The following is a 10,150-nucleotide window of genomic DNA, read 5'->3' on the forward strand; positions in this document are numbered from 1 at the left end:
AGTGTCTGTTCATGTATTTTGCCCACTTTTTAATAGGGCTATTTGGTTTTTTGCCTTACAGCACATTTGAGTTCCTTATAGATCCTGGATGTTAGGATTCTGTCAGATATAGAGTTGACAAATATTTTTTCTCATTCTGTGGGCTGTCTTCCCACTCTCTTGATGGTTTTTTTTACTTTACAGTAGCTTTTCAGTTTGATGAGGTTCCACTTGTCTTTTTTATCCCTTATGGCATGGGCACTTGGGGTTTGGAGAAGGAATTGGTTGCCAGTTCCAATTTCCATAAGGGTTTCTCCTGCATTTTTCTAAGGTTCTTATAGTTTGAGGATTTATGTTTAGGTTGTTTAGGTCTTGGATCCATTGAGAGTTGTTTTTTGTGTATGGTGATAGGTAGGGGTCCTGTTTCAATCTTCTGCATGTGGTCAGTCAGTTTTCCCAGCACCATTTACTGAATAGGTACTCCTCTCCCCAGTGGTTGTTGTTGGAGACTTTGTCAAAGATGATTTGGTTGAAAAATTGAGGTTTTGCTTCCAGAATCTCTACCCTATTCCATTGGTCTATATACCTATCTTTGCACCAATACCAGGTTGTTTGGATTATTGTTGCCTTATAGTAAAGTTTAAAGTCTGGAAGTGTGTTACCATCTGCTTTGTTTCTTGTGCTAAGTATTGTTTTGGCTATTCATGGTCATTTACATTTCCATATGAATTTCTATATTGTCATTTCCAGGTCTGAAAAGAATGATGTTGGCAATTTAATAGGTATTATGTTGAATCTGTAAATTGGCTTTGGTAGGATAAACATCATAACAATGTTGATTCTTCCTATCCATGAGCATGGAATATTTTTCCATTTGTTTGTGTCTTCTTGGATTTCTTTGAGCAGTGTTTTCTAGTTTTCATTGTAAAGTTCTTTCACTTCTCTGGTTAACATTTTCCCAATGCATTTATGTATTTATTTATTTATTTAGTCATTTATCTATTTATTTATTTACCTATTTTGAATGAGACTGTGCTTTTTATTTGGTTCTCTGTCTGCTTGTTGTTGGTGTATAAGAATGCAACTGTCTTTTGCACATTTATTTTGTACCCTGAGACTTTGCCAAAGTCCTTTATCAGTGAAAACAGGTTGTTGACAGATTCTCTTAGGTGTTTGAGATATAGGATCATATTGTCAGTTAAGAGGGATAACTTAACTTCCTCTTTTCCTATTTGGATTCCCCTGATTTCCTTCTCTTGTCTAATTGCTCTAGCTAAGACATCCAACACAATGTTGAACAAGAGAGGTGAGAATGGGCAGCCTAGTTTTGTTTTGGTTTTCAGGGGAAACGTTTCCAGTTCCTGTCTGCTTAGCCATATGCTGGCTGTGTTTACTGTAGATGGTACTTGCTATTTTGAGGTATGTTCCTTCTATGCCTGGGAGTTAGAGAGTTTTTTCCAGAAGGGATGCTGAATTTTATCAAAACCTTTTTCTCCAACCAATGATGTAATCATGTGGTTCTTGTTTTTACATCAGTTGATGTATTCAATTACATTTATGTTCTTGTAGATGCTGAAACAGCCCTGCATCTTGGGGATGAAGCCTACTTGGTCACGGTGGATAACTTTTGAGATGTGTTGTTGTATCTGATTTGGTAGAATCTTGTGAAGAATTTTTGCATCTATGTTAGTTAGGGATATTTGCCTTCAGTTCTCTTTTTTTTTGTTGGATTTTTGCCAATTTGGATATCAGTGTGTTGTTAGCTTTGTAAAATGATTTGGGGAGAATTCCATCTTTCTCAATTGCCTGAAATACTTCCAATAGGATTGATGCCAGCTAATCTTTCTACATTTTGTAGAATTCCACTGGAAAGCTGTCTTGTCCAGGTATTTTTGTGTGTGTGTATTTTTTTTTTTTTTTTCTTTGTAGGTAGTTTTCAAATGACAGTCAATTTTCTGGTTTGTTATTGTTCTATTTACTGCCTCTATGACTTCTTGTTTCAACCTTAGGAGCTTGTGTGATGTCAGAAAGTCCTCCATTTCATTTAGGTTATCAAGTTTGTTTCCATACAGGTGTGCATTGTAATCTCTGATAATCTTTTGATTTCTTTAAGGTCAGTTGTGATTTGATCTTTTGCATTTCTGATTGTGTTTATTTGAGCTTTTTCTCTCTTTTTCTTGGTCATTCTGGCTAGGCATCCATCAATCTTTTTTATTCTTTCAAAGAATCAGCTTTTAGTTTTGTTGATTTTTTTATATGATATTTATGTCTTCTATGTCCCATATTTAGGTTTTTACTTGGTGATATGGATTCTTTTTCTAAAGTTAGGGTTTTGGCAGTCTTGTCCTTCCAGCTCCCTTAGGTGATCTGTTAGGCTGCTAACTTGCTTTCTTTCCATTTTCTTGATGTGCCCTTGTAGAGATATAATTTCCCCTCTTAGAACTGCTCCATGACATCCCAGAGGTTTTGGTAGGATTTATTTTGTTTTCATTTGTTTCCAGGAATTTTAAAATTTTGGTTTTGATTTCTATGCTGACTCCATAATTATTCAGCATCATGCTGCTTAGTGTTCATGTCTTTGTGGATTTGGGGGGAATTTTGCTGATGCTGATATTTGTTTCTATTCCACTATGGTCTGAAAAGGTGCATGGCAGTATTTTGATTTTATGAAATTTGTTTATGCTTGATTTATGGCTGAGGTTGTGATCAATCTTGGAATACATTCCATGTGGTGATGAGTAAAGTGTGTATTCTGTAGTTGTTGGATTGAGTGTTCTGTAGGTATCTATTAACTCCATTTGGTTGAGTGTCAAGTTGAGGTTCTAGATCACTCTGCTGATGTTTTTTTTCTATCTAGGGTTGTTAGTGGGGTATTTAAGGCCCCAGATAAAATAGTGTTAGAGTCAATATATTTTTTTAGTTTACTTAGTAGTTGCTTTATAAATGCTGGTGCTCGGGCTGAGATGGTGGCACTCAGGATCCTCTGTAATGGCTGCAGGGGATGCCGCCACCCCAAGTGAGGTTGGGCAGTCCTATGTGAAAGAACCGCCCCCAGCAGCAAGACCACCACCTAGGAAAGAGTCCCAGGCTCCACCTGGAATGGCAGCCACACCATGGATCCTTCCAGCTCATCCAACTCCTGTTTCACTGTCGGCTCTGCCAGTCCTGGTGCTGTGGTGCTCCTCTACTCAAAGGAGCTCAAAAAGTGGGATGTGTTTGAAGATATCTTAGAAGAGAGGAGGCATGCCAGTGACTTGAAATTTGCAATGAAATGCTACATACCTCTTGTCTATAAGGGAATAATTCCAAGTAAGCAGATTGATATTAAATGTAGTGCTCTGAATTCTGAAGAGATTAATTATGTTATTAAACAGCTTTCCAAAGAATCCCTTCAGTCTGCTGATGCCCTCCGAGAGAAAGTTAGTGAGATCTTGGATGAAATGAGTCACAAACTGCATCTGGGAACCATTCGGTTTTTTGCCTTCACCCTAAGCAAAATATTTAAACAAATTTTTTCAAAGGTGTGCCTAAATGAAGAAGGTATTCAGAAACTACAACAAGCCATTCAAGAACATCCTGTTGTTCTGCTGCCTAGTCATCGAAGTTACGTTGACTTTCTGATATTGTCTTTTCTTTTGTACAACTATGATTTTCCTGTGCCAGTTATAGCAGCAGAAATGGACTTCCTGGGGATGAAAATGGTTAGTGAATTTTTGAATTTTTCCCCTAAAGCACAAGAAGCAGCACTGCCTAGACATTGCCTCCTAAATTTGGTCTTCTGAATACTGTGATGGAGCCATTCTTTAAAAGAGAAGTTTTTGATACATACTTTGTTCCAATTAGCATTAGCAATGATAAAATATTGGAAGAAACTCTTTATGTATATGAACTTCTAGGGGTTCCTAAGCCAAAAGAATCTATATTGGGTTGTTGAAGGCCAGAAGGGCCAGGGTCAGTGGCTTACCCTGTAATCCCCCACCTTTGGAAGGCTGAGGTGAGTGAATTGACTGAGCCCGCAGGTTCGAGACCCGCCTGGGCAGCGAGACCTCATCTCTACAATAAATCAAAAAATCAGCCGGGTGTGATAGTGCACGCCTGTAGTTCTGGCTACTTGGAAGGCTGAGGCGGAAGGATTGCCAGAGCCCAGCAGGTCGAGGCAGCGGTGGCTGGGAGCAGCCACTGCACTCCAGTCTGGGCGACAGAATGAGACTCCAACTTAAAAAAAAAAAGAAAGAAAGCCAGAAGGATCCCCTCTGAAAATTTTGGAAACATCTATGTATACTTTGGAGATCCTTTGTCACTTAGATCTCTGGCAGCTGAGAGGTTGAGTTGGAGCCCAGGGTACATTTCTCAGAAACAATCCAAGGACATGCATGCCTTTGTTGCTGAAGTTGCCTACAAAATGTTTAGGATAAATAATTATTCTTGATAGATTGAACTTTTTATCATTTTGTGGTTTCCTTCCATATCTTTTTTTAATTTTTGAAAGCTTAAAAATTGTTTTGTCTGATATTAAGATTGTGACTGCTGCCTTCTTTTGTGATCCATTTGCCTGGAAACTTGTTTTTTATCCTCTAACTTTGAGTTTGTGTGCATGCCTCATGATGAGATGAGTTTCCTGATATTATTGGGTCATGGTTTTTATCCAGTTTGTCATTCTGTGTCCTTTAAGTGGTGCATTTAGTTCATTCACTTTCAGACTGATTATTGAAATGTGATTGTTCATCCCCGCCGTTCTCTTGGGAAGAGCATGGTTATTCTTTTTTGTTTTTCTTTTTTTCTTTTTTTTCTTTCTGTGCTTAGTACCTTTTAAGCATCTCCTATAGAGCTGGTATGGAAGCCACATCTATCCTAGGGATTGGATGTCTGGGAAACAATTTAACTATCCATCACTGATGAAGCTGAGCTTGGCTGGGTAGAAAATTCTTGTTTGAAATTGTATATCTTTGAGGACTTTGAACATTTAACTCAAATTCCTTCCAGCTTGTAGTGATTCTGCTGATAGGTCTGCTGCTATTCTGATTGGTTTTCCCCAGTAGGTAGTCTAAACTTTCTTTCTTGCTGCCCTTAGGGTTTTTTTCTTTTGTGCTACATTGTGTAGGTGAATTGCTATATGTCTAGAGGTTTGTCTTCTCATTTGATATCTTGAGGGGTTCTCTAACTTTTGTGTTTGGATGGTCACATTTCTGGTAAGATGAGGAAAATCTTCTTGGGTAGCCTCCTAGAATACTTGCTCCAAGGTGTTCTCCATATCTTTTCCTTCTTCTGGGATACCCATCAGGCATATGTTTGGGCTCTTGATATAATCACACATCTCTTGGAAGCTTTGTTCTTTCTTTCTGAGTTTTCATTCTATGTTTTATAGATCAGGCTAATTCCATGTTTTAGTCTTCAAGGTCTGAGATTCTTTCTTCTGCTTGATTTATTCTGCTTTCCGTGCTTGTTATTTATTTCCTGGATGAAATTTTTTATGGTCAAAATCTCTGTTTTAAGTTCTTTCATGGTTGCATCTTGTCTTTTTTGAGTCTTATTTACTCTTTCTATCTGTTTCCTAATCCTTGTTTATTCTGTGGCCAGTCACTGGTCACTTCTATTGTTTAGCTATGAGGTCCGATTTTTCAGATATTTTATCTTTGTAACACTGGAAATTACCTGTGTTCTTCCACTGATTTTTCCTCATTTGTGACAGATCTCTGTCTTGTCTCTTTAATTTCATTATTCAGTGGCAGTAAGAAAAGTTTCCACTTCTGAAGTTTGCTCAGCTCTTTGTTCTTCCCTGATCAGGGCTGTAGGTGGAAAGTTTTGCTATCTCTTGAAGTTTTGAGAGTCAAATAATATGGAGGATGGGGAACTAAGATTCATAAACTACTTGCAAATCACAATGTTGACTGACTGTGGTATGGATTCCCTGAGACTCACTCCCCACAACCACTGTATATGAGGATGCAATGGGTACATGTGTGTAGTGTACTCCCCGAGTCCAAGGTACAATAATACCAATGAGGAGAACTGAGAAAAGCAGAATGAAATAACATGGAGAAAAGTTTTTTTAAAAAATTAATAAAACACAGAACAACAGAGCAGAAACCAAAGCAAAAAAAATTAAACACACACACACACACACACACACACACACACACACACACACACATCAAAAGTAACTGGAATAACAACAAAGTAAAATGAAACAAACAACAAAAAATGAAAAATCAAACACACAGACACATGCCCAACCCAAAATGAAATGGGAATAAAAAGAGGAAAATAAAGAAGAAAAGAAAAGAAAAAAGGAATTCAAATAGAACCCTCACATATATATTCACACAAACATTAAACTGAAAAAAGAACAGAAAAGCAAAAAGAAAAACATAAATAGCTGAAAGATGAACACCCAATCCTTTTTGTACACACATAAACAGAAAATTTAAAAGAAAGAGAAGAAAGAAAGAAAAATAAGAATAAAGGAAAAAGAAAAATAATGGGTGGGGAGATGCAGGTCGAACCCTCACATATACATTCATATACAAAGAAAAATATAAAAAATTAAAAAACAAATAACAAAAAAAAACCTGCCCTCTTATGCCAGGTTCTGTAGCTGTTCCTCTCTGCTGCTCCTCTGCTAGCTCCTACAGAGCTTCGGCCTCATTCACAATCTCCCCAGTGTCTGGCCCAGGGAAGGAAGAAGGTGCAGTAGGAATGAGTGTGGCTTCAGTCCTCCCCTTCCACTCTAGTATGGTCAAGGAGATCCCCTCTGTTGGAAAGATATGGTATTGTCTCTTCCACAAGCATTGGCCGGGGATGCCCCAGCTAGGCTTATCCTGGAGTGGAGTTCTCCTAATGTGGCTAACATCCAGGCTCCACCTGGGTTTATCCCTCTCAATCATGCCCCAGCTATGTGGGTCTGAAGTTCAGAGGATCTCTTTGGAGGTTTTCCTTCTCTTTTTCTGGCCACACCCTTTGTCTCAAGTCTGAATCAGGGTAGGGGGTGAGGCACCTGAAACTCAGCACTCATCCTGTTCCTCTGGAGTTTGTGCTTTCAGGGTATATCTTCTGGGTCTTGATCAACTCCTGAGTAGTTAATCCACCAGTCACAGAGATTGGGTTGAGTCTGGTGCTCCATGGTGAGCAAGCTGAATCACTTTCCTCCCCAGTTTTCAAGATGGTGGCAGAGTGCCTGTTTCATCTTCTCCAGTGGGTTTCTGTCTCTGGTCTCCCTTGCTGCGCTCCCTCTGCAGCCCTTGCTGCCAGAGTGTGGCCAGGTGCTGCAGTGGTAAGGCAGAGTCTGGAGCAGGCAGTATCCCCCAGCAGCTTCTTCTCAAGAAGGGCTTTGTTGATTTTTCAAAAATGGCACTCAGCTTCTGCATCCAGGGAAGCACTAGGGATGAAGCAGAACAGCAGCGGCACCAGCAGCTTCACCAGGAGAGCCCAGGCCACTTGCTTCCAAGCCCCTACTCAGTCAGCCAGTCACACACTCACTTACCAACACAAATGCAAAATTTTCCATATACCCACTCGCTCACACTGGGACTCAGTTCGATTGGCTCTGCCACCATCTTCCTGAGAATTACCTACATAGTTTAAAAGAAATATGCATGACATAAAAACTTCCTCCACTTACTTGAAAGCCATTGATAATGATTGGTGCTATCAGAGCTTGGCACTATGCCACTAATAACTGATTTTTTTATTTTCAATATTTAAAAAATTTATTTTAAATTTAGAGCTGTGGGGTACATATGTGGAGTTTCTACATAAGTAAATTGCATGCAGGTGAGGTTTGGACTTCTGACAGATTCTCTCTCCCCCCCGAGACTAGACCTGGCATGCAGTGTGTAGGTGTGTGTTTCTTTTCCCTCCTCCTTCCCACCTCCCTTACCAATGTCCAGCATCTGTTGTTCCCATCTTTGTGTTCACCCTGACCAGTGATCAGGGTGTGATTTTGAATGAGAATGTGTGATATTCTGTTTTTTGTTTCTGTGATAATTCACTTAGTATAAAAATATTTTAAAAAATCATTGTTATCCTTTTCTAGTAACATTCTCACAAACAGAAAATGATTAATCTCAATTGAATTACTAGAAAATTATCCACAAATTAGGAAAATCTTACCAACATTTTGGGTATAAAATTAGTAATTTTTTTCGGTGCCTTCATTTTTTATAGAGTGAAGAAATGCACGTTAAATAGGTTAATAGTGCATTGGGCACAGTTTGACTTCTTATTTATTTATTTTGTTAAACCTAGGAGATTGAGGGAGAGAGAGAAGAGCCAAACTTACCCTTTTATTAGGAACACACACCCATGATAATGAATTTACACTGAGATAATGGCATCATTATCCATTCATGAGAGCAGACCCCTATGATCTAATTATGTCTTAAAGACCCCACTTCTTAATACTGTTACAATTAGAATTAAGTTTCCAATGCATAAAAATTGGAGAATGTATTCAGAACATTTATATTCAAAGTATTACCCTCTAGAATGCATTTTTATCTATGCTTCTTCCAATCATTTTAGTTTTACACTAATCAATGTTAAGCAATTAGAAGAGGTTAAAGTAGAAAACTGTTCAACACTGTATATTCATCTTGAAGTTTCATCATTAAAATTATACCATTAATAATTCTTAGGCCAGTGCAGTGGTTCACTCCTATAATTCCAGCACTTTCAGAAACAGAGGTGAGAGGATTGTTTGAATCCAGAAGTTTGAGACTAGCCTAGGCAACATAGCAATTGTGTCTCTACAGAAAGAACAAAGAAAAATTGCTGGGCATGGTGGCATGCACCTTTAGTACCAGCTATTTGGGAGGTTGAAGCAGAAGGATAACCTAAGTCCTAGAAGTCACTGAACTCCATACTGGACAATAGAGTGGGACTTTGACTAGAAAACAAAGCAAAACAAAAAAATAGCTAAATAAATAGCAATCCCTAGAAGTCTGACTATCAATATGTTTATTATTTTTTATTTCAGCATTTACAGAACTTAAGCCCAACCACTGATAGTTACATAATTCTTATTGTAAAATTTGACAAAACATAATTTGTAAATAAAAGTCTAGTAATTTATGAAACATTAAACATTACAATGTCTTGTATTATACTAAATTTTTCAGGCCCTGAAGTTTTTTATTTTTATTTGTTTACAAACTCTTCAGACTTTGGGGAACTGGGACCATAGGTCCTAAGAGAAATATTGAAAGAGAAAAGTGCAGATACAAAGTAAGTCAGTAAGCCGGGCTCGGTGGCTCAGCCTGTAATTTTGCTCCTTTGAGAGGCTGAGGTGAGTGAATTGCCTGAGCCTGCAGGTTCGAGACCTACCTGGGCAACTTGGCGAGACCTCATCGCTACAATAAATCAAAAATCAGCCAGGCGTGGTAGTGCACGCCTGTAATTCCGGCTACTCGGAAGGCTGAGGCGGAAGGATCGCCGGAGCCCTGCTGGTCGAGGCTGTGGTGACTGGGAGCAGCCACTGAACTCCGCACTCCAGTCTGGGCGACAGAGTGATACTCCAACTCCCAAAAAAAAAAAAAAAGCAAAGTAAGCCAGTAATAAGTGAATACAAAGAAGAGATAGTGGAGTGTGGGAGAGATAAGAGAATGAAAAGAGTTGATACTTTATAAGGGTAGAGGTAACCAATGCTCCTGTGATGATAACTAGGGCAAAATTTTGGTTCAGTTTTATATTTTGAAAGTGTAGTCAGTTTTGTCATAAGCAGAAGCAACCTTTGAAAATTATTTCTGAAGAGTTATCTTTGTTATGGGTCTCCTCAAAAAATCTCTGAGAAATGGATTTGTTTACAAGTAGCTTCAGAGAAGGCAATAAAAAAAACTGAGTAAATGGGGAATAAGGTACAGGAGAGAGGAAGCTACTGAAGAGTAAGATTAAGAATAAGTTGCACTCTGATCCATTAAATTCTTCTGGAGACACGCTGAGAAAAAAAACGTTTATTATGTCTTATATTCATACTGCCAAAGCTGGTTATTTGTCCCTCACCTCCACTCTCTAATTTGTGAAGGGTTACTTTAGAATCATTAAATCTATGACATTCTGTATAAATCAAACTTCCTTTAGCGCATTTCTGTATGTTTATTATTCCACAGACATACAGATTAACTGCTTAATATTCTCACCAGTTTTCATTACCGACTCTTTGTCATTCTCTTTTTAA

At 38.4% G+C, this 10,150-nt stretch overlaps 1 pseudogene across 1 annotated transcript; it reads left to right on the forward strand.

The window, feature by feature from the left end:
• Positions 1 to 2,941: 2,941 nt before the first annotated feature.
• Positions 2,942 to 3,761, forward strand: LOC103257369 (annotated as a pseudogene). Its single transcript, XR_504124.1, has one exon. The product of XR_504124.1 is annotated as a dihydroxyacetone phosphate acyltransferase pseudogene (transcript).
• Positions 3,762 to 10,150: the final 6,389 nt, after the last annotated feature.

The sequence above is a fragment of the Carlito syrichta genome, unplaced genomic scaffold (genome assembly GCF_000164805.1).
Source record: "Carlito syrichta isolate Samal-C Ts95f unplaced genomic scaffold, Tarsius_syrichta-2.0.1 Scaffold301661, whole genome shotgun sequence".
NCBI classification, from domain to species: Eukaryota; Metazoa; Chordata; class Mammalia; order Primates; family Tarsiidae; genus Carlito; species Carlito syrichta.